General features: G+C 36.3%; 1 long non-coding RNA gene across 2 annotated transcripts in view; it reads left to right on the forward strand.

Annotated features, from left to right (window-relative positions):
• Positions 1-24499, forward strand: part of LOC110216006 (uncharacterized) — a 59974-nt gene extending 35475 nt beyond the window's left edge. Inside the window, exons 3-5 of one of the 2 annotated variants that reach the window (XR_013483854.1) lie at positions 3868-4056; positions 8256-8445; positions 17352-24499. This is a non-coding gene — a long non-coding RNA (uncharacterized LOC110216006). The remainder of the gene's footprint in view (positions 1-3867; positions 4057-8255; positions 8446-17351) is intronic. The other variant, XR_013483853.1, reaches the window with a different exon arrangement.
• The last annotated feature ends 286 nt before the right edge of the window (positions 24500-24785 follow it).

Genomic DNA, 24785 nt, shown 5'->3' on the forward strand with positions numbered 1-24785 from the left:
CATTTTTTAGTAAATGATGGTAATAATGATGACAGTGCTTTATTCATGCTGCTCTTGCTTATATTAATGTTGACAGTATCCTTGCTGCAATATGAAATGTATTCCTGGGTTCTTTCAAAGGGATTGCTATTGATAGGCTTCCCCTCAGTTCCATACTCTCTGGGTTTAGGACCAAAAGTCTGGAAGACTCCTGAAGCCTGATTACATACTGACGTATGGAGGGTATGTGACTTCATGGTGATGTGACCCAGGATGACACCACAAGGAAAATATCACTACCTTTTTGGCTACTCTTGGAATTGGAGTGATCCAGCCTGTATTCAGAAACCTGACTGTTTGCTGATAGATACATCCTGCCCAAATGTGTAAAAAACATTAAGGGCAAAAACATTCAAAAACAATTGAAATGTCATCACACTTTGAAATAGAGCTAGTAGCAATATAAATATGAAGCCATCTGCACTTCAATTCAACTCAGCCCAACTGGGTTAGATCTGTGAGCGGTGGAGGAAAACATAAACCTGACCTTAGAGAAGCTTACTGTATAGTAAGGGAGATTAGACACATGCAGAAAAATCTATTGTACAAATTAAAGTGTAAGTTCAAAGGAGAGGTTCAAATGTTATTTTTAAAATTCCAAGAGGGAAAAGATTACTCTATTAGCTTCAGAATTCAGAAAAAACTTCATGGAAAAGGTGGCATCTGAGCAAGGATGTGAAAGAAATGAAAACCTTCAATGGGAATGCAGATTTGAGGGTGGGGGTGTGGGGATGCACAAGAAAAAAGTGAAGAATCCTAGGATTTGGAGCTGGAAGAGAATTAAGTTCATTTTATAGTTAAATATTTGAGATACAGAGGAGTTAAATAATTTTCCCAAGACCACACAGTAAAGCTAAGATTTGAATTCAGGTTCTTTGATTCAGTACAGACACAGAAGAAAGATTGAGCAAAGGCAAGGGGAGTGGAGAGGAGGAAAGAGGAGAGCAGAATGAGAATGGGGAAAGTAAAGATCTAGGTTGGCTAAAATATAGGCTATATAGAGAGGAGAGTAAAACAAGGCTTGAAAAGTGGGTGGGAACTAGATTGCAGAGGGTCTTGAATTGAGGTTGAAGAGATCAGATATGTTTGATAAGTAATGGAGTAGCCACTGAAAGCTTTGGAAAAGCATGTAACATGAATTGTGTGTATAGGATGAAAATTACAAAGGCAATGATGTGAAAGTTGGATTGGAGAGGAAAGAGAGAATAGTCTAGGTTAGTGGCAGGATCCCTATGGGCCATCTGTTGACTTAGAAAACCACAAATTAACATTATATGTGTTTTATTGTATTTTTATTTATTTTGTTAAACATTTCCCAATTATAGTTTATTCTGGTTGGAGCTCCTGCAGGTCCCCTACAGCCATTTTGTCTGTGAGTGACACCTGTGGTCTAGGCCATACTTACTGAGGACCTGAAATAGTTGGTACCATTGGGAGTGGAAGAAGGAGAATGGTTTCAAAATGCATTGGGAAGTAGAACCTACAGGACTTTGGGGCATGAATGAAAAGGAAGAGTATTCAATTTACTGTGAGATTTTAATCCAAGGTAAGGGGGTTGTTAGGAGAGTCGTTGGCTGAAAAAAGAGAGAGGGAGAAATTAAGAGGAGGAGCAAGTTTTAGGATTGGAAATGATGACTTCAGTTTGAGACATGTAGCATTTGAGGTGTGGAGGCAAACCCCAAGTAGAAATAACCAAGAAGGCAGTTAGAAATTTGGGACTGGAGCCCAGATGAGAGATTAGGGCCTCAGCTACAGACTTGGGAGTCATTTACATTGAAGTGATAATTGAAGCCATGGGAGTGGATGAGATCACCAGAGAAAACAGAGAGAGAGAGAGAGAGAGAGTGAGAGAGAGAGAGAGAGAGAGAGAGAGAGAGAGAGAGAGAGAGAAAAGAAAAGTTGCTTTGGCAATTATATTCAATGAAACCCCCAAAAGGGTGTTACCCAGGCTGAAATAGGGGAAAGTAGGGACAGACCTATCAGGCATATAAAGATGTAGCCATAAAATCGGTATGTTTAGGGCTTCCATATTGGAGGCCCCCTGAATTACCCAGAGATATGTACTTTGATCATTTACAGCTGCCTGCACAAAAATCCTACTCTGAAGCTTTACTATGTGTAGAGGTGAACCCTGCTTTTTGAAAGCTATGCAAGTAGATTACAAGCTCTAGCAAGTTCTGTCAAGCTGTGGCTGCCATCTTAAGTCCAGCCTAGCTAAGAAAGAAGTTTATACCTAGAAAGATGGCCACTAAATGAAATAATGGTTAAAGTGAGAGACTTGGAGTTTGGAAGTCATAGGTTCAAATCCTGCCTTTGACACTGACTGGCTGTGTGACCATAGGGTAGTTAGTTTATCTCTCTGAGGCTTAGTTTTGTTGTTGTTCAGTTATTTCAGTTGTGTCCAATTCTTCATGACTCCATTTGGGGTTTTCTTGGCACAAATACTGGAGTGGTGTGCCATTTCCTTCTCCAGTTCATTTTACAGATTTGGAACTGAGGCAAACAGGGTTAAGTACCTCGTACAGGGTCACACAACCTCTGGTCTGAGGCAGATTTGAACTCAGGAAGATTAATCTTCCTGACTTCAGGCTTGGCACTCTATCCACTGCACCACCTAGTTACTTAGTTTCCTAATCAATAAAATAAGGCTATTTGATTAGGTGACCTGCTCTAAATCTATGATACTATGATTTTTTTTTCTGGCATGGTGATCCAGAAAACAGAGACAAATAAAAATGTCCTTCAGTCCTACATGGGTCCCCTTCTTGCTTCTGACTGTGGTAGAGAGGCAGAAGAGGAGGAAAAGGGCTGCTAAGAATCATGGTTTTAGAATATTCATGAAGAACCTTAGCAACAATAATTATGAAGGTAATCACAGCTGAAGTGTTAACTGTCGTGAAGAGTGAAGAAGAAAGTATTTGAAGAACTTGGCAAAACACCACACCCCAATTCAATATATAACCCAATATTTGGATATGAGCCTTTTGATATAAAAGCCAGCTGCAAAAACCGCTGTCCCCCCATTTAACTGTTTCCCTTCTTATTTTTTTATTTATGCAAATAACATACCTGGAAACTAGTTTGGGGATTAAAAAATGAAGGAGATCAAAGGTTTATAGAATAACCAGAAATTTACAGATTACTCAAGGAAATGCATATTGCAGTTGGAAGGGATGTCAGGGACTATTTAATTCAACTTCCTCATTTTGCAAATGAGGAGACTGAAGCCCAGCTAAGTTTAAGGACTTGACCAAAGTCACAGAACTAGTAAGTCTCAAAACAGGATTTGAACCCCGGTCCACTAACTCTAGAGCTAACATGCTTCCCACTGTATCACTTACTCATTTTTCCCTATAATAGAATATTCCGAGCTTGTATTGTTCTGATCAGCCACAGTCAGACACACTATAACTTGACTCTAGCATAATGATGTCATTTTGGGCCTGTTTGAGAATGAAGGACAATAATCAATTCATTTTCCAAAGCATCACTTTCTAAAGTAGAAGAAGATGATGGGAAAATAAACCAGAAAAAAAACCATATCATAAGAATCCACTAAGTCTTATCATTCCAAGAGCACTTATAAATAAAACTAGAAATGGGACAAAAATTGTGTAAAATGACATATTTTTAAGTATTTCAGTGGTATTTTATTCTCACCATAGATAAAAGTAGAACAATTGCTTTTCAACTCTAAATACTATATGAGGAAGTAAAAGTATAATTTTTGTTAAATGATAATTTTTTTAATTTTTAAATTTAATTTAATTTAATTTTCTGTTACAAATTTTCTCCTTCCACCTATCTCCTCTGTCATCCATTGAGAAGGCAAGAAATACTAAACCCATTGCAAATATGAAATCAAGAAAAACAAATTTCCACAATACCTATGATATGGGGGAAATAAAAGAAGAAAAAGAAAAAGGAAAAAAAAATGCTTCAAACTGCACTCTGAGTCCATCAGTTTTCTCTCTGAAGGTAGATAGTAATTTTCGTCATGAGTCCTTTGGAATTGTGGTGAGTCATTGTGTTAATGAGTTACTAAGTCTTTTACATGTGATTATCTTTTTTTCAATCATATTTATTTTAGTTATTTTTGTTACATTTTAAGTTCTGAGTTGAAACAATTTTTAGTTGAATCTCTAAGATTTTCCAAGAATACTATCATACCATCTGCAAAAAGAGATAGTTTCATTTCCTCATTGCCCATTCTGATTCCTTCCATTTCTTTTTCTCCTGTTATTGCTATTGCTAACATTTCTAGTACAATGTTGAAGAATACTGGTGATAATGGGTATCCTTGTTTCATTCCTGATCTAATTGGGAAGGCTTCCAACTTATCTCTGTTATACATAATGCTTCCTGATTGTTTTACTTAGATACTTTTTATCATTTTAAAGAAAAACCCATTTATACCTACGCTTTCTGGTGTTTTTTAAAAGGAATAAGTGTTGTATTTTGTCAAAAACCTTTTTTGCATCTATTAATATAATCATATAATTTTTATGCTTTTGTTATTGATATAACCAATTATGTTAATACTTTTCCATATATTGAACCAGCCCTACATTTTTGGTAAAAATCCTATTTGGTCACAATGTATAATCTTTGTGATATATTTCTGTAGTCTCCTACCTAGTATTTTATTTAGGATTTTTGCATCAATATTCATTAGAGAAATTGATCTATAATTTTCTTTATCTGTTTTTGCTCTTCCTAGTTTAGGTATCAGCACCATATTTGTTTCATAAAAGGAGTTTAGCAGGACTCCTTTACCTATTATTCCAAATAATTAATTTAATATTGAAATTAGTTGATCTTTAAATGTTTGGTAGAATTCATTTGTAAATCCATCTGGTCCTGATACTTTTTTTTGCGGGGGGGTGGAATCTTATTTATGGCCTATTCAATTTCTTTTTTCTAAAATAGGTTTATTTAGATATTCTATTTCATCTTCTGTTAATCTGGGCAATTTATATTTTTGTAAGTATTCTTCCATTTCACTTAAGTTGTTAAATTTATTGGCATATAATTGGGCAAAATAACTCTTAATAATTCCTTTAATTTCATTTTCATTAGTGGTATATTCTCCTTTTTCATTTTTGATACTAGTGATTTGGTTTTCTAATAATTTTTGCATCAATATTCATCAGGGAAATTGGTCTATAGTTTTCTTTCTCTGTTTTTGCTCTCCCTGATTTAGGTATCAGTACTCTATGTTATAGAAGAAATCTGGTAGGACTCCTTTACTTATCTTTTCAAACAGTTTATGTAGTATTAGAATTAATTGTTCTTTAAATGTTCAATAAAATTCACTCATAAATCTATTTGTTATTAAGGTTTCTTAGGGAGCTCATTTATGGCTTAGTATTCTATTTCCTATTCTGTTATCTGTGCAATTTATATTTTATAAATATTCATCCATTTCATTTATATTGCCACTTTTATTGGCCTATAGTTGGGCAAAGTGTCTTCTAATAATTGCTTTTATTTCACCTTTATTGGTTATTAATTTCCTCTTTTCTCTGTGAAACTGATAATTTGATTTTCTTTCTTTTTGTTTAAGTCAAATTAGGCAGTGGTTTATCTAGTTTATAGACTTTTTTGGTAAAACTAGCTCCCAGTTTTATTTCTTAGTTCAATTTTTTTTAACTTTCATTTTTATTAATATCTCCTTTGATTTTCAGCATTTCCATTTTGCTGTTTTGTTGGGAATTTTAAATATTATTTTCCTAGGTTTTTTTTCTTTCTCTTTTTTTATTAATGTAAGCATTTAGTGATATAAATTTTCCCCTAAGTACTGCTTTGAATGCCTCCCACAAACTTTGTTTTGTTATTGTCTCATTGTTGTCATTACCTTTAATGAAATGATTTTTTGTTTCCATGATTTGTTTTATGACCTACTTATTTTTAGGATGAGGTCATTTAATTTCCAATTAATTTTTGATCTATGTTTCAGAGGCCCTTTATTGAATGTAATATTTATTACAATATGATCAGGAAAAGATGTAAAATATTTTTGCTTTTCTGCATTTGTTTGTTAAACTTTTATTCCCCAGTATATGGTCAATTTTTGTGAAGGTGCCATGCAGATAGCTGAGTAACAGGTATACTCCTTTCTCTTCCCATTCAATATTCTCCAAAGGTCTAGCATATGTAACATTCCTAAAATTACATTTATCTCCATAACCTCTTTCTTATTTATTTAATGGTTACATTTATCTTCCACTATTACAGTTTCACTATTTCCTCATTTAACTTTTCCTTCAAGAATTTTGATGCTATAATGTTTGGTGCATATATTTTGAGTATTGAAATGAATTAATTGTCTATGATACCTTTTAGCAAAATGTGGTTTCCCTGTTTATCTCTTTTAATTAGGTCTATATATTTTTTTGCTTTTGCTTTGTTTAAGATAGTTATTTTTAATCCAGCTGAAGCATGATAGGATTCTGCTCTGGCTCTTTAGTTTAAGTCTTTGTATATCTTTCTGGTTCAAGCCATTTCTTGTAAAAGTATTGTTGAATTCTGGTTTCTAATCCATTCTGCTGTCTTCTGTTTTATGGGTAAGTTCATCTCATTCTCATTCCCAGTTATTATTGCTCTATGTTTTCCTCCATTCTATTCTCTTATACTTACCCTTCTCAAGGTTACCCTGTCATTGGCTTCTATGTTTGTATCTTAAGCTTCCCTGTCAACACGTAGTTCTTTATGGTCAGATTCTTTTTTTTTTTTTGATGGTCTCTAAATTTTCCATTATACTTGTTGACTTTGGACTTTATGTTAGTGTTGGGTTCTGCTTCTCTCTGAGTGAGGAATGACTGGCCTAAGGTTCTGTCTTTCTAATGTTCTTCTGCTTTCATAGCTCAGTCCGGGGGCCTGTAAGTTTTCAGTGCTTCCAAAGTGGTATGATCTGGGGAGAGATCTATTCCCTGCCCTGCTGGCCTGGACCATGTTTAGATCTGTTGGCTTGTGTGTGTGAGTTTCTATAGATTGTTGCTGGACCAGTTGCTGTTAGGCCAGTGAAAAGTTCTGCAGGTTCAGAAGGAATGAACTGTTGACTCCCCCTTAATTCTGGTCTTCTGCCCTGGTTTATTTGACTGCAGGCTTATGTGCAGGGCTAAAGGTTAGAATTGAGTCCCCACTCTACTCTTGTACCCAGAGTCATGCAGCTATGTTTCTGGAACTTATTTCTTGCTCCTTATACAGGTAGGGCTGTAGTTTCTTGCAATTACTCTCCTCTCTGCCCTGAACTATGACTCAGGCCTGGATAATGGACATGAGAGCTGATAGACGGCACTTTTCCCATTCCCAGTGCTATTGCAGGGATCCACTGGGATTTCCTTCTGCCCAAGTGTGTGCTTCCATAACATTTAGTTTCCTTAATATCCCTGGGCACTAGAATTCTCCCCACTGCTATCATTACCACTGCTGCAACCCACTGCCACTCCACTGTTGCCACTGCTGTTGTACTGTTTTCCTCAGCAGTCCCCATCTCAGAGTACACAGACTTCTCTATCTTCCTAAGCTGCCCTGGGCTGGAAAAATGACTCATGATTTTTTCTTGGCTTCCCTGACCTAAATTCAGTCGGGCACACTTTGAAAGTTGTTGTGGAGAAGTTTGGAGAGAAGCTGAGGTGAAATGCTACCTTTCACTCTGCCATCTTCACTCTGCCCCTAAAATGTAATTTTAAAAAATGAAACCACTAGAAGTGCCAAACCTGATCTTGCAAAAGAAATCCATATTAGGGGAAACAGGATTTAAAATACATTTGGATATTTTCATGCTATCACAAAGAAGAGAAGATCCTAACATCTTGGGGCAAAAAATTACAGGTAGCATTGTCCCCCAAAAAAGTGTCTAAGAAAATCTTACCTATATGAAATATTTATTAAAATTATCTATGTATTTTGGAAGGCATTCTTAATGAAAATATAAGTGAGAAATAAGCAGGAGTTGGAAAAAAAAATCATAGTGCCATTTTGAGAAGTGATTGGCATTTTAGGACTCTTATTTCACACAGGTAGAAGCATTCTCTCAGCCAGGAGGAGCATTTAGGAACTATGGAGTTCTTTGAGCTAGAAGATACAGTTGAATTCTTGAAGAGACATATCTCAGAGTTCTTAAGGAGACAGTCTAAGAGAGACCTAAGTTATGAAGACCTCAATACCTCAGTAGTAGCAGGAATAGTATCAGCCTCTCTAACCTCTTGCAGGACCTAACGAGCATCAGTGGCCCTGGGACAACAGAAAAAAGGAGAAGGAAAAAGTCGAACAGAGCTGCTACAGAGAAGAGCGTGACCAAGGAGGACCATTGCTCTTGGTAGACATCTGAAACAGAAGACTCTGGGCAAAAACATCAAGTTTACCTATCTCTTCAAGGACTAGGGGAAGTTCCAAGAAAAGGTTAGTTCTTTCCCAGCCTCACCTCCTGGTGTCCATCCTTTAACAGATACTCTAACATACTCTGCTTTCTTCTTTATGTTAATGTTTCCAAGGACCACAACTTTTGCCTCAACCATGAAGAGGCCAAGGGTTATCTAGAGTTAAACAAAAATTTAAATTAAGGCAGAAAGACAAACCTCTGCCTAAATGTTGGGAATTTTCCAAGGGACTTTGAGTAATTTTGGCTGTTTTCCTAACTTTTAGTTGATTGTTTTTATTTTTCAATTTTTTAATTTTTAATTCTATTTTCAATTTTTATTTTTTAATATTTTTAAAATTAATCGGTGTCTCCAGCCCTCACTAATCAATATCTTTTTAATTGAAAGAAAAGTACTGAATACATATCTACACAGTCTGGGCAGAAATACATTCCCACATTAGCCACATCCAAAAATATTTATCTTTTTCTGCATTTAAGTTCATCACCCCTCTGTTAGGAGGTGAGTGGTATGTTTCATCTTCATTCTTTTGGTTTATCATTTCATTGATTGGAGTTCCAAAGTCTTTCAAGGTTATTTTTCTCTATAGTGTTGTGTAAATCATTCTCTTAGTTTTGCTTACATTGCTCTACAGCAGTTCATAAAGGTATCTTGGTTTCTTCAATTTTCCAATTCATACAGCATAATAATATTCCCTTACATTCGCATACCACAATTTGTTTAGCCACTCCTAATAGGAGGGTATTCCCCTATTTTCCAACTTTGGGCTACTACAAAAAGAGTTCTTAGAAAGATTTTTGTGCACATAAATCCTTTTCCTCTTTCTTCGATTTCTTTAATATGTGTATCAAAGTGTGCCCAACTGAATTTAGGTCAGGGAAGCCAAGAAAAAATCATGAGTCGTTTTTCCAGCCCAGGGCAGCTTAGGAAGATAGAGAAGTCTGTGGACACTGAGATGGGGACTGCTGAGGAAAACACTACAACATCAGTGGCAGCAGTGGAGTGGCAGTGGTAATGATAACAGTGGGGAGAATTCTAGTGCCCAGGGATATTAAGGAAACTAAATGTTATGGAAGCACACACTTGGATAGAAGGAAATCCCAGGTATGCACAGAGTGTTAACTTTCTGGACATAGTTCCAAATGGCTTTTCAGAATGGCTAGACCAATTCACAAGTTCACCAACAGTGAACTAGTACCTTTTTCCCACAGCCCCTCTAACATTCAACAATTTTCTCTCTTACTCAACTTGGCCAGTCTGATAAGTATGAGATAGAACCATGAAGTTACTTTAATTTGCATTTCTTTAACTATCAGTAATTTATTGCATTTTTCATATGATTGTTGATAGCTTAGATTTTTTTCTTCTGAAATCTATTCATATTCTTTGACTTTTGATCAACTGGGAAATGTCTCTTAGTCTTATAAATTTGAATCAGTACTTTTATATCTTGAAAAAGGGGCCCTTTATCAAAGAAACTTGTTGCAAAGATTTTTTCCCCAGTTACCCTTTCCCTTCTAATTTTTACTAGTGACATTAAATCTGTGCACAAACTTTTAAATTTCACATAATCAAGATTATCCATTTTATGATCCTATCATTTGTTTAGTCTTAAGATAAACAATGTAAACGCTACTAAGTAGTAGAGGAAACCCTGTGGACAATGAGGAGCTATTGTATTGCTCTTCGGCTAAAAAGCAAGCTAATTATTGTAGCAAGGGGTAGCTGATTAAATCTCCAGAGACTAAATGGGTAGGGAGCAAAGGGTGCTAATGATTATCTCCCGGACAGCTGTACTTTCATTAAAATAGGATTCTCAATTTAGAGGGATTTTAGCAGTCACCTAATCCAACACCTTACTTTACAGGTAAGGCAACTGAGGCCCAGAAAGTGTAAGTGATTTTTTTTCTATTCTTAATTTAATGAACACCCCTCCCACCAAAAGTGAGAACATTTTCATATACAAAATAGAGCAGAAAAAATAGGGTTACATATGAAGCTGAATGGAAATTCATTAGGGTTATTGCTCTATAGCAGAGGTAGGCTAGGCAGCATTTGGAAAATTGTACAATGCTTTCAATGAGCCCAGGCTGCTCCCTGACACAAGCATTCAATTGTCAAAACCGTTATTCTTTCTATTATGCCATGTGACTTCAATGAATGAATGAATGAATGCAAAAACACTTGCTAAGAATTTACTTTTTTGCAAAGCTCTGTGTTGAAAGTTAAGGAAACAAAGAAGCAAGGCAGTCCTGCTCTCAAGGGGTTCACATTCTAATATTAGGAGACAACACATATAGTTATGCAACACTATATCTCTGAAGAATCAAAATTGTAAATAATCCTCAGGGCAATGGAGAGGTGAATGGTGGATCTAAAATAGCTGTAGCACATCACCAATAGTGAGAGGTGTGTAAGAAGTGACATAAAAGACAAACACAAAGCAAAGCACAACCAAAGGACTTTGTGTCTGGGCCCCTTGACTCTAACAGGTGAGCTTTTGCCTCGTCTTTCTGGGCCCCAGACCTCCATGAACACCTTTCCTTACTGTCTCTTCATAATTGTCCTACTCTCTGATCCTAACATAAACTGGGATCTGGGTCCCTGGGATCTAATAGTTGAGCCCACACTCCCCACACAGGACTACCATCCTCCCTTTCTCTTTCTCCTTCTTCCTTTTCTCTTCACAGCATCCTTTTAAGTGTTATCTTCCCCCATCAGAATGTAAACTCCTAGAGGGCAGAGATTGTCTTGCTTGTTTATACTTATCCTCAGCATTAAGCACAGTGCCTGGCCCTATGATAAGTTCTTAAATGAGCTATCTACCTGTATTTCTATCTCTCTCTATCAAAAAAAGGGAGCTGATCATGCAACAAAAAATGAGGGAGGACAGCCTAAGTATTTCCCAAGTATCTATTAAAGTTTAAGAAATTGAGAGGGAGACCTCTCACATGTTAGTTAGAAGATTTATAGGAAGAAAAAAAAAGATATATGAGAAGTGGACAAGAATCATAGCATAAAAAAAGTGTGGGTAGATTATGACTGGCACTGGTGGCAGGAGATAGATGAAATCTTAGAGCTAATAAACACTTAAGCATTTATTGTTGACAGCTTATTATGGCAAAGCCACCCCTCAACCCCTGCCCCCAACTAACCCCAACCACAAAATATCTTGTTGGGACACTGAGTATTTTCCTTAGCTGGGAATAGCTATCCAGAAAGGAAAAAACCCAGAATCACAAAATTTCATAACTTGAAGGGACCTCAGAGGTCATCAAGCCCAACCCCTACCTAAAAATATATATCTCCTCTCCATCTTAGCCTTTGTCTAAAGATGCCTAATGGGAGATCCCATGGCAACCCAATCTCACTTTCTGACAGCTCTGTTACAAGAATTTTCCTTATATTGAGATGACAGTTGTCTTTTGGCAAATTTTGCCTGTTGTCCCGCGTTCGCGCCTTTTGGATTAGCCTATCTTCTTTTTCTTTTTGTAAACTATATCTTATTGGTGTCTTTTTTCTTTCTCTTCCTGTTCTATATCCAAGTTTTCCTCACAACAACAAAAACGAAACCAATTAAGCAAAAGAATCCAATATTGTGACCTATTTTGAAATTGTATCATCTCTCACCTCTATGTAGTCAAGGAGGAGGCATGTTTCATTATCTGTTCTCCAGGACTTTCATTGTTTTATTTAATTTAAATTTTGTTTTTATTTACAAATTTAACAAATGTCAGCCAATGCGAACATTTTGGTGTATAAAGAACAAAAAGGAAGTCTATATATGAAACTAAACTCCTATTTGTTTTTTAAAGTATATATTTAATATTCTAGTAAAAAAATTATCCTGTTTTGTGTCTTCTGAACTTCACTGATTTTCCAGTTCCCTGGAGACTAACTTCCTTTATCTTTTTATTTACATTGTTATGGTCATATATGTATATGTATATCTATATCTATATACATACACACAACATAAATATATGTGTATACACATATATATGTATATATATATATATATATATATTGTTCTTATGGTTCTGCTTATTTCACTCTGCATCAATTCATTTAAATCTCGTATTTCTCTGAATTCCTCATATTCCTCATGTATTACTATATAATAAGATTTTGTTATATTAATAAGCCATAGGTTGGGTTTTTCTTTTACATATCCCCAAATCAGTAGATATCAGCTCTGTTTCTTTGCTATGACAAAGAATGCTACTATGAATAATTTGGCATATGTGGACCTTTGACGTCCTTTTGGGTATCTGCCTAGCAGATAGGGATTCCAGACCAAAAGATGTGGCCAGTTTAGTCACTTTTATGGCATAATTCCAAATTGAAATCCAGAATGCCTGGACCATTTCAAAAATTGTACATCTGTCTTCCCAAAAAACACCCCCCACACCTTTTCCCCTAAATACTGGCTGTTCACTGGACAAATAAGAAGGAATGTATAGCAGTATAGAATTTAGATTGAAAAGGCATAGTAGAGATCATCTAATTAAACCTCTCTCATTTTTCGAGCTAAAAAAACTAAGAATCATAGAGACGAATAAATTGACCAAGGTAACATATGTCATACAAACATGCACCTGGACAGATTTCAAAAGAAGGTGGAGGACAGAAGGGCTTTGAGTGCTATGGTCCATGGGACAACAACAACAAACACAGGTCATAAAGACCACATCTAATATTCAAACCTAGGTTCTCCCATCAGAACCAGAACTGAGGTGGGATGAGGCACCAAAATTTAGAGGAAGCTGACAGTGGTCAGCAGTGTAGAAACAACTTAGCTTAGCACTTAATTACTAAGAACAGTTGGTTAAAAAAAGAAAACTACCAGATGGCCTCACCCAAGAGAATCACCTCCATGGCCAATAGGTTAATCACAAAGTAACTAGTATTTGTCAAGAGATACATATGACACTTGGCATGTGCCTTGGGAGGTAAAAGGCTATCTGATAACTTCCTATTTTAACTAATTATTCCTGCTAACTAGGTGCAGTGTTTAATTGTCTCTCTGCTCCTGAAGGATAATAAGCATTTTCAATGGCTTCTACATTTTGGTGACCTAAAGCAAGGTCTGGGTCACCTGTTCTGCTCCCTCTCTACCCCTACCCAACCTCTCCAGCATCTTTCTTAGAGAGTCTCAAGATATTTTCCCCATCAGGACCTTGTGTCCCAAGGTCTCTCAGCCTCCCAAATGAATCTGTCTTAAGTTGATTTAAGTGTACATTTTATGATGGTTGTCCTACGTGAGAAAGCTGCTAGTTATGGCTTCACCTCCAATTCCAAATCCAATGCTCTTTCCACTAAGCTTTGATGTCCCTTAGGATGTAATAACACCTTCCATAACAGAAAGAGATTGGCACTCCATTAATGTGGCTGCTGTAGGTTACCCAATACATGATAGCCTGTGATGTTAAAAAGTTTCATTGAAATCTTTTGTTTTCACAACATAATCACTTCTGAATATATACTTCCTCGTGAGTGCAAACATTCCTTTAAAAAAAAGTTAAGCAAAACTAGCCTACACATTGACCTTGTCTCATAGCATTTGCAAAATTGCATGCCCATGATCCCATAAAATGTGTATTACCTCATCCCTTCTCCAGGGTCAGTATTTCACCCTGGGTTCTTCAAGAATATGTCAGCAGATCATGAGCCCTGGCAGATACTATGAAATTGAAGACTTGAATTAATGGCCCTGTGACTGTGTTCCTTGTCTGAGTAACAACCAAAAGGGAGAGAGCTCATTACAAGAAGATTGACTACCTGGTCTCTGAGTCCCATTTAGTGAGGCAATAGAACTTCTTTCCCATTACCTAATAGTTGGGACCAGTCTCTGCATTAAAACAAAACAAAACAAAAAACTAAACACTCCACAACACTCCAAAAAGGAAAGCCTAGATGGAGCTGGAGAACTTTGTTGAAGGGAGCTATCTATTTCAAGTTCAGTTCTGCAGCACCAGAACTCTATAAAGCATAACCAGATTGTTGCAGCTGCCATGCTCTATCAGCTCATCTACCATTCAATGTTCAATGTTAGCCTGACAGGCAACGTCGACCTCTGTCATGGTACAGATTGATGTCATGACTCCAAGATGCCCTGATATTCCCATGTACCTGCTCCCTTCTTGACCCTAGAAATCTCTTCTTTCCCTCCAACTGGCCCTGTGCCTTGAGGTCAGGGTATTATGGGAAACTGAGTCCTGTCATGTTGGGGGTGCGGTTAAGCTGCAGGAAAACAGGCACATTAATGCCCCATGATTGAGTTTTAATTGGTTCAGTCATTCTGGAAAGCAATGTGGAACTATGCCCCAAAAGTTACTAAACTGTGCATATCCTTTGACCCAGTGATATCACTACTAGGTTTATGACCCCCAAAAAGATCAAAGAAAAAGGAAAAGAATGCATATGTACAAACATATTTATAGCAGCTCTTTTCATAAGTAGTTCTAAACTAGAAACTAAGAAGGTGCCCATCTATTGGGGAATAGCTCAAATAATTATGGTATAGGAATAAAATGGAACAAATACTATTGTGCCATAAGAAATGACAAAAGGGATGTTATTGTTTTAAAAGATGAATTAATTTAATTTTTATTTTATTTTTTTCTCAATTACATCTAAACAAAAATTTTATGGGAAACCTGCATTTTAAAAAAATTTTTAATTCAAAATACTCTCCCTCTCTCCACTCCCCTCTCTTTGAGAAGGCAAGCAACTTGATACAGATTATACTGTGCAGTTATGCAAGACATTTCAATATTAGCCATGCTGCAAAAGAAAATGTAAACAAAAAAGTCAAGAATAATAAAGAAAGGTATGCTTTAATTTACATTCAGATTACATCAGTTCTTTCTCCACAGGTGGGTAGATTTTTTCATTATGTCCTTCAAAATTGTATTTCTGAGAATAATTAAGTCATTTATGGTTGATTATCGTCATACGAAATTGCTGTGACAGTGTACAATGTTCTCCTGGTTCTGCTCACTTCACATTGCATCATTCATATAAGTCTTTCCAAGGTTTTTCTGAAAGTATCCTGCTTGTCATTTCTTACAGCACAATAGTATTCCATCACAATTATATACCACAACTTGGTCACTCATTCCCCAATCGATGGGCATCCCCTCAATTTCCAAATTCTTTCCCACCACAAAAAGAGCTGCTAGAAATATTTTGTATATGTGGGTCCTTTTTCTTGTCCTTTGATCTCTTTGGGGTACAGACCTAGTAGTGGTATTGCTGGGTCAAAGGGTATACACAGTTTGATAGCACTTTGGACATAGGTCCAAATTGCTCTCCAGAATGGTTACATTAGTTCACAACTCCACAAATAGTGCATTGTTTCCCTATTTTTCTTCTATTAGATTTTGTACCTCTTTTTCCATTTGGCCCATTTTACTTTTTAAGGAGTTCTCTTCAGTGAGTTTTGTACCTCCTTTTCCATTTGGCCAATCCTGCTTTTTAAGGATTTATTTTCTGCAACTAATTTTTGTCCTTCCTTTTCCAGGCTATTGGTTCTCTCTTGCATACCTCTCATTTCTTTCCCCAATTTTTCTTCTACCTTTCTTATTTGACTTTTAAAATCCTTCTTGAGCTCTTGCAAGAAGGTTTTTTGGGCTTGAAACCAGTTCATATTCCCCTTTGAGGTTTCAGATGTGGGTACATTGACAATGTTGTCCTCTTCTGAATTTGTGCCTTGATCTTCCCTTTCCCCAAAATAAGAATCCATGGTCATTGTCCATTTCTGTTTTTTGTTCATGGTGTTTGCCTTTTTCCTGGCTTAAAAAAACATGTTGAGTTCTCCTGCTGTGCCCTGTCTTTTTGCTGACTCAGGGCTTTTTCTGGGTCAATATTTTCTAGGCTTTCAGAGGTCAATGAAGGAGAGTGAGAGCAACTTACTTCTTACTCCACCCGCCACCTTGGTTCCCAGACTGTGTCCCTATTTTTCTACATCCCCTCCAGTATTTGTCATTTTCCTTTTATGTCATATTAGCCAATCTGTTAAGTATAAAATGGTACCTGAGAGTTGTTTTAATTTGCATTTCTGTAATCAGTAGTGATTTAGAGAATTTTTCCTTAGGACTATAGATAGCTTTCATTTCTTCTTCTGAAAACTGCTTGTTCACATCCTTTGACAATTTATCAATTGGAGAATGACTTGAATTGTTATAAATTTGACTCCATTCTCTATATTTTTGAGAAATGAGCCTTTTATCAAGAAACTTGCTGTAAGACAATTTTTAAAGGGATGGTTTTAAAGAAACCTGGGAAGACTTAACGTGAACTGATGCAGAATGAAGTAAGCAAAACCAGAAGAATTTATATAACAACAACAACAACATTGTAAAGACAAACAACTTTGAAAGATTTGGGATCTCTGATCAATGCGATGACCAATGAATTCTAAGATCAATGATAAATCATGATACTCACCAACTGAAAGAGAGGTGATAGATTCAAGATGCCAAATGAGACACATATTTTTGGACATAGACAATACAGGAATTTATTTTGCTCGAGTGTGTATATTTGTTACAAGTTTTTTGTTTTTCTTTTGCTGTTTTTTTTCCCTTAATTGAAGGGGGGAAGTGAGTGAGAGGAAAACAAATTTTTGTCAAATTAAAAAAAAATTTCAAAGAGTCCTTTTTTTTATCAGCTTTATCCTTCAGAGTCATAGGAAAGTAAGTCTTTTCCTATTCCTCTCCTTCATTACCAATGGCTGCCAAATCTATGTATCCTCTATAAAAATAAACCAACTCCTCTTTATGAACAGTAAAAAGGAGTTGGTTAAAATAGATTTATAGAACTTTAAATCATCTGTGGCTGGAGGGATTAAAAAAAAACAAATAGAAATTTTAGGAGAAGACATTATTAAGTTACCTAATACTGTTTTCATTTTTAATCTTCCAGATGGGGACAGATGTAGGAGGTTATTCATGGACATTAAAGTGGCAGTTTAAAGTAATCCTCCTTATTACCATTAAATAATGGTAGCATTTGGTATAAATGAGATAATTCTTCCTAAAGTTCCATGTAAGTATAAGTGTGAATATAAGCTTTGTTATTCTCATAATAAGGCAACAATATGATAATGAACTGAGCGGTACCTTGCAGCCTGAAATCATAAGCTTGTCTAAATCCAGCAGTCACTTAAACTCTAAGAGATTCTAGTGCTTTATTGATTTATTGAATGTGCTTCTCTGTCCTGTATGCAACACTATGTTATGAGCTCTCTGCTCAGCCCCATGGGGAACAAAAAAAATTGCATGTGTTTTGTTTTTTAAAAACCCAGTTTCCTTCCTGACTTGACCTATTTCTTCAATTCAGTGCAAAGAAATGTTCTTAAAGATGAGAAAATTGTTTCCTGAATAAGAATCATAGATTTAGAGCTGAAAGGTATCTTTGAGGTCATTTTTAGTCCAATTCCCCCTCATCTAATGGATGAAGAAATGGAGGTTCATAGGAGTCAACTTATCCAAAGTCATTCAGGTAATAAATGACAGAACTGGGGTCCAGACCCAAGACCACCGACTCCAAATTTGTGGAACTTTCCTTTATGGTGCAGCATGGTCAGTGATTTCCCCAGAGTAAATTTGTATTGAAAGTTCATTAGAAAGTCATGATATTTTTTTAAAGTTTAGTAGTGTGGTAATTGATTAATTGAAAATAACAAAATCAAAGAAATTACCCAATATGTTTTATGTCCTAAAGCCTGGATTATCAACAACATAGCCATGCAAATGAATGTTTCATTATTGCTGGAATTATGTTGTAAAAATTGGCACCAGGGGCCTTGACATGACAGACTTTTAGACGCTATCACTCAGTTGGCTAGGTTTGGGGCTTTTCGTTTGTTTAATAAGGTCCTTCTCCATTGTACTCATAATCACCTGCTTTGTAACCGGTTCCCCTTTGAAAGCCTAATGTTGCAAGGGACAATTGAATAAGAGCTCCAAACATATTTATGTTTTTCTGCCTTTTGATTCCATCATTTCTGGGAATTGTTGTAGATGGAATGAAAAGAGAATACATTATAAACAATTTAAAAAACCAAAACCAAAATTCCTTGGACTTTTTTCAGATACCACATATGCAAATGTGGCTTTGGATTCCAATGGCTTTCTAGGGAGGATTATATTTTCCTCATTAACCTCTTTCTTAATGAGACAGCTGTTTTCCAAACTAATTTTATCTAAATTGAATTTGACATTTTAAACGAATTCACACTGACTTAATATAAATGATGAGGCAGAATGCTCCCTTTTGATCTGAGGCATTTGTGAGGTCCTAGTTTAACTTCCACAAAATAGAAGAGTACACTGTTTCAGTCCAGAAAAAAAAAATGGTGTTGGCTGTGTTGTGTTCAGGAAGCCAAAGCGAAGGGAACGTCTTCTTTAGAGCCAATCAGGAGAGTTTGAGAAAAATAATCAATTTCTAGTCTCTCCTTTCTTCAATCCAACTGACACAAAGCTGCCAAAATAACCTTTCTAAAGCACAAATCTGACCCATGATTAGCTAAAGAAGGAGCTTCTGAGGCTCCCAACTGCCCTTAAGATAAAAGACAAATTCCTAAGTTTGGCATTTAAAGTCCTTTGTTGTGGCACGGTGGATAGATCGGTGGGCCTGGAGTCAAGAAGGTTCATCTTCCTGAGTTCAAATCTGGCCTCAGACACCAGCCACGTGACCTTCGGCAAGTCACATAACTCTATTGCCTCAATTTCCTCATCTGTAAGATGAACTGGAGAAGGAAATGGCAAACCACTCCAGTATCTTTGCCAAGAAAATCCCAAATGAGGTCACGAAGAGTCAGACATGACTGAAAAATGACTGAACAACAAAAATTATCAGCCTTTAGCCTACCTTTCCAAACTTGTTGCACCTTATACCTCATCACTCACTCTGAATTCCAACCAAACTTGTCTCCTAGCCATTCCCTCACCATCTCTCATCTCCATTCCTCTGAACAGGCCCCCATTCCTCTTACAATCTTTAGCAGTCCTTTCCCACCCCCAAATCCCTATCTTATGGGAAATCTTCCCTGACCCTATCAGTTGTTAATACTTTCTCCCTTCCCATAGTGTCTTGTATTTACACATCTGTCTGTATTATATTTGACAATAGAATGTAAGCTCCTTGAGGGACCAAGCTTTTTATGTTTTTTGTCACACCCACCTTACCGTCTTTCTTAAATATTGATTGAGTTGAATTTTGCTCAGGGCCAGCTTAGATTAATCCTTTTCCTACTAGACAAATGGAGCCAACTAACCCTATGCTCAGGATCCATTCTAATATGGCTAATAAGTGAGTTCAGTCTATTAGAAAGTGTCCTCCTCCTCAAATCAGCATGTGTTTTATTTGATTGTGTTTCTGTCAGATACGAATAAAATGTAAACTCCTTGAGGACAGGGACTATTTGTCTTGGATAGGTGGAGGCGGGGAGAGGTATTTGTAGTCCCAGCTGCTGTTACAGTGCCTTACACACAGTAGGTTTTTGATAAATGCTCATTGGATTTCGATTTGGATTGGATTCTTTACAAAGTGAATGTGTCTCTTTCCAGTGGAAAGAACATCCAATCTGTTTTCAATCAGACATGACTAATAATTAGCAGTGGGAATCTTTTTCTACTATCTGAGGCAGCCAAGATGCTTTCTTGGGAAGCTTTGGTGGAGGCCAAAAGTATATTGGATTCTTTTCAATCAACACATATACACATATATGTATTCAATCAACATATATATATGTATATATATATATGTGTGTGTGTGTGTGTGTGTGTGTATGTATGTATGTATGTATGTATGTATGTATTCGTGCATTCTACATCGTGGTAGTAGATCAACACACAATTCTTTTAATGTTTCTTTCTGGCCTGGATAGTGGAATTTGAACATGTTTTCAGATGTAAAATGGAAGAGACATGAAAATAACCAATGATCCTGAGTTAAAACCAAAAATATTTTAAAAGCCAAAGTTCTCACTCCACTTTTGTAGAAATATCTTGCTCAATGTGACCATCCTTTCACACCATGTTTTCAGACTTCTAAAATTTCAATCAAGATGGCATGTGTTGAGAAATAATACCGGTTTTCTTGGTTTACACAGTTTCACAACACACTCTTTCATGTTATTTGACAATACTTTATGCATATTTCATTTCCGTGGCAAGTGGGGAAATATGTTATGGAGAGCCTATCATGTGAAACCACACTGCCAAACATTTCTGATAATGAATTATTGACCAAGTACATATGCTTCCCAAGGAGTTATTGCCTGCTGGATTGAAAGCAGCTTCAATGTTCTAAAAGGAGCATGTACATTAGCATTATTCATTCCTCTCTTTGTGAGGGGATCTTTGCAAAATCCATCTGTGTGATATTTAGTACATTAGAATCAATTCTTAAATCAACTAACATTTATTGCATGATCCCTTTGTGCCAGGCACCATGCTAAGCTCAGAGAACACAAAAATAAAAGTGAAATAGACCCTGCCCTCAAGAAGCTTACATTCTAACGGGGAAGACAGTATGTACATGTGTAAAAGGGTGACCCTTGACAGTTTACTTGTCTGAGGCATTGTCTGCTTCAGGTTCCAGGAAAAAGGAAGTTGCTGAGTTAAAAGTCTGCCTTGGCATTTCACTTATCTAGGACATGAATAAGTCTGACTCTGGGTTCTAAGAGAAGCAATTACTGAATTGAATCTGCCTGAGAATTGTTTTGAGACGTCAGTCACTCATTTGCATATGACAGGGCATGGAACCTTGGACCATATGGAAAACAAAGTCTGTTTTTACTAGTGTGAATATGAAGAATTGAAGGGTTTTAGAGCTTTAAGATTCTAGAATAGGGAAGCTATGGACACCAGAACTATTCTACAATTATAGGACATTTGTCCTATTTACTTGACTATTCACAGAATTTGGTTACTAACCCTAAGTTAAGGTGGGATCCTTTGTAGAGATGATCTAGTTTTGGAACCAAGAAAGTTCAGAAGAATACAGAAAAGTAGAAGAACAGATTTCAGAAGTATGTTAAAGAGAACAACCCCTCCTCACCCCCTACTCATTGCCAGGTAGAGTATGTGACTGGTGAGATGACTGGAGCGTCCTCTACTGCCACCTGCTGCTGAGAAGGAATAGGGAGACTACTCTGTGTTCTCCATTGCAACTACAGCTAAGAAGATAAATAATAAAAACAACAATTATTATGGTTTGTTACTGATAAAGAGAAGAAGAAAAGACGGAAGATACTTTTCTGCATTGCGTCTTGCTGTGACTGTTGAGAGATGGAGGAGAAAAAGAATCTTGCAAAGAAACACATTTGGAAAGATGTTTGCCAATTTTAGGATAAAGATTGTTGCTTTTTCCTAAGAGCATAACACTGCTTTTGCTGGAACGTCGAGTTGATGTTTCAGTTGTTTAGGAGTCAGCTGAGCTGTGTGGAGGAGCAGCTTGGAAAGAGCATCAAAGAGGTAATCCAGCTGTGATATAACGTGGGCTAAGGTATTAATCATGCACAAAGAGCATCAGTACTTACAGAAGCTGCACTTATCGAGAAACTTTAATGGACAGTTCCTGAGACAGAAAGAGGAGACCAAAGTCTACAGTATGAGAGCTGTCAATTTCCTTGGCTTCCATACATGTACGGTTTTACCTTGGAATTTTAAGTGCAAGCCCATTCTCCCCATAGACACCATATACATTGGTTGGAGAATACTATTGAGGTTTATTGGTGGAGCTATATGCAAATATATGTGTTTCCTTTACATTTTCAGTAAATATTTTGTTTAAGGTTAATTGTCTATTAACAACTGATTGATTCTCAAACTTGTGCTTTCAAGGGAAGCAATGGCTTACACCAAATTACACTAATTTCTTTGTCTAATTACATAGTATGCCATATATTGGCAAGACGGCATCCTCTCTGTACCATCATGCCCTTGGTGACTTGCTCATTTAAAGTAATTGAGCTCACCTGGCTTGGTTTGACTGACACACTAAATTACCTGGAGCTGCTGTGAACAGAATTAGGAGCATTGTGCATTTCCTCTCCATCCCCTACTCCAATTTGCTCTGGAGACAGGGCCACCAAGGCAACATGGGAAAATTAGAGCAACATGCCACAGAAATTTCTATTTCTATTTTCAGTAATCATGTCTTATAAAGGCAGTGCAACAACTGAAGTACCCAAAGTAATTAATCTAGTTTATAAACTAAGCCCATCTAAAATATTTTCTCTTTTAAGATTAAAGAACTTAAAATTACTACCTACTTTTAAGAAAGAAATTGAAATCCTGAAAACAGAAAGAAAATAGTATGATAATAATGCTGATCATTTCAGAAAACATGTTTTGCTAAATTAATATCTTAGCCAAAAATGAATGTCATATTCATTTTTTAATTTGGAATTTCAGATAAGATTGTTAGTTTATGTCTTCAGATATCTTTCAACACCTGTCTTCAAAAGGTGGCTAGATGTTGCAGTGGAGAGAGGGCTAGGCTTGGAGTCAGAAACACCTAATTCAAATCCACCCTCAGACACTTAGTAGCTGTGTGACCCTGTGCAAATCATTTAACTTCTGTCTACTTCTGCATCCTTATCTGTAAAATTAGGATAATAGCACTTACCTCCTAGAGTTGTGAGGATAAATGAGATATTTGCAAGAAATTCTGCAAACCTTAAAGTTTCCTGTAAATGCCAGGTATTATTATTATTATTATTATCAATTATGAAAACAGAGTGGCTAAAATCTTCGTATGCCTTGACTCAGAGATATCACTGCTAGGCATATATCCTAAGGAGGTCATTGAAAAAAAGGCTTCTCTCTCTCTCTCTCTTTACATATATATATATATATATATATATATATATTATGTATGTATGTATACATGCATGTATAAACACACATTCATACACACTCCACCCTAAAATATCTATAGTAGCTTTTTTTGTGGTAGCAAAGAACTGGAAACAAAGTCGGTGTCCATTGATTAGGGAATGGCTAAACAAATTGTGGTACACAATATAATGGGATATTACCATGCTTTAAGAACTAATAAATATGATGAATACCGAGAAGCGTGGAAAGACTTACATTAAGTGATGCAAAATGAAATAAGCAAGGCCAAGAATATAATGTGCACCATGACTACACCAATGTAAATGGGAAGATCAATAACACAAAACAACCAAAAACGAATATTGCAAAATTATAGCAAATAAGCATAGCCCCAAAGTAGAGATATGAGAAGATACTACCTCTACTTCCTTTGCAGAGGTGGGGGGTGGGGTAGGGTACAGATTCGGAACGTTGCATATGATGTCAGATTTTTTTCAATTACTTGATAAACTTTGCTAAAGCTTTTCCTGTCTTCCTCTTCTTCTTAAAATACTTCTTTACTATCTGTTATTATATAACTATCGGGGAAGGGGAGGAGGAATATCAGCGGAGGGGATACAGGGAAGAATTTGGGCAATGTAAAAGCAAAGGACATCTTTAAACATTTAATTTTAAAAATTGCCATTCAAACCACAAATTGTTATTACTTTGAATGTTTGGATGTTACCTTCTTCCCCCTTCCCACAAGGGGAAAGAAAATGAAGATAAAGTGAGGCTGTGTTTGTGTTTAAACTGATAACAAAATCATTAACTGTTTTTTACCAATGGGTGGTCTCTCATGTGGTTTATTTAGAAGTGAAAACAATGCTGCTGGTCATGAAGTTTATTTATTCTTGTCTTGGCTGGTAGAAATGCTTCCAAATGGACTAGTTAGATGTGAGGATCTCTAAGTCCTCTTTTAACTAAAAGAATCTTTATAATTCAGTGAAGTAGGGAGAAGTTTTCTCTCTCTTTCTCTCTCTCCACCCCCTCTACCCTTTTCTCTTTTTATCTGTTTCTCTATCTCTTTTTCAATGTGTCTCTCTCTCCAATACATACTTACGTGTATACATATGTTAAACATATGTATGTTTAGCCTTGTATGTTAAAGTCATGAAATAAGCTATTCTTTATAGTTTAAGAGTTTAAAAATAATAAAATTTGTAGATAGGATACTTTTGATGTTCAAGTTTTATGTGTTCATTGATTTCATGGCTGTGTCCCTATGAGTTTGATGCCATTCTGTAGATTTCATCAAAATCTACCAATTCCTTTCTATGAAAATGGGGAATGGACTGGAATTGGATTTGGGAAACTTAAATTCTAGGCTTCTTCTCCTCTAGTCTCATTTATAGCCCAGAAGGTCCCAGAATCACAGAAGCTCAGAATCTGAGGGACCCCAGAGCCATCTTGATCATACCTGGGCAATAATCCTCTGTACAATATCTCCATTAACATAGATGGTCTT

Source organism: Phascolarctos cinereus, unplaced genomic scaffold (genome assembly GCF_003287225.1).
Source record: "Phascolarctos cinereus isolate Bilbo 61053 unplaced genomic scaffold, phaCin_HiC Scaffold_9;HRSCAF=440, whole genome shotgun sequence".
Lineage (NCBI taxonomy): Eukaryota > Metazoa > Chordata > Mammalia > Diprotodontia > Phascolarctidae > Phascolarctos > Phascolarctos cinereus.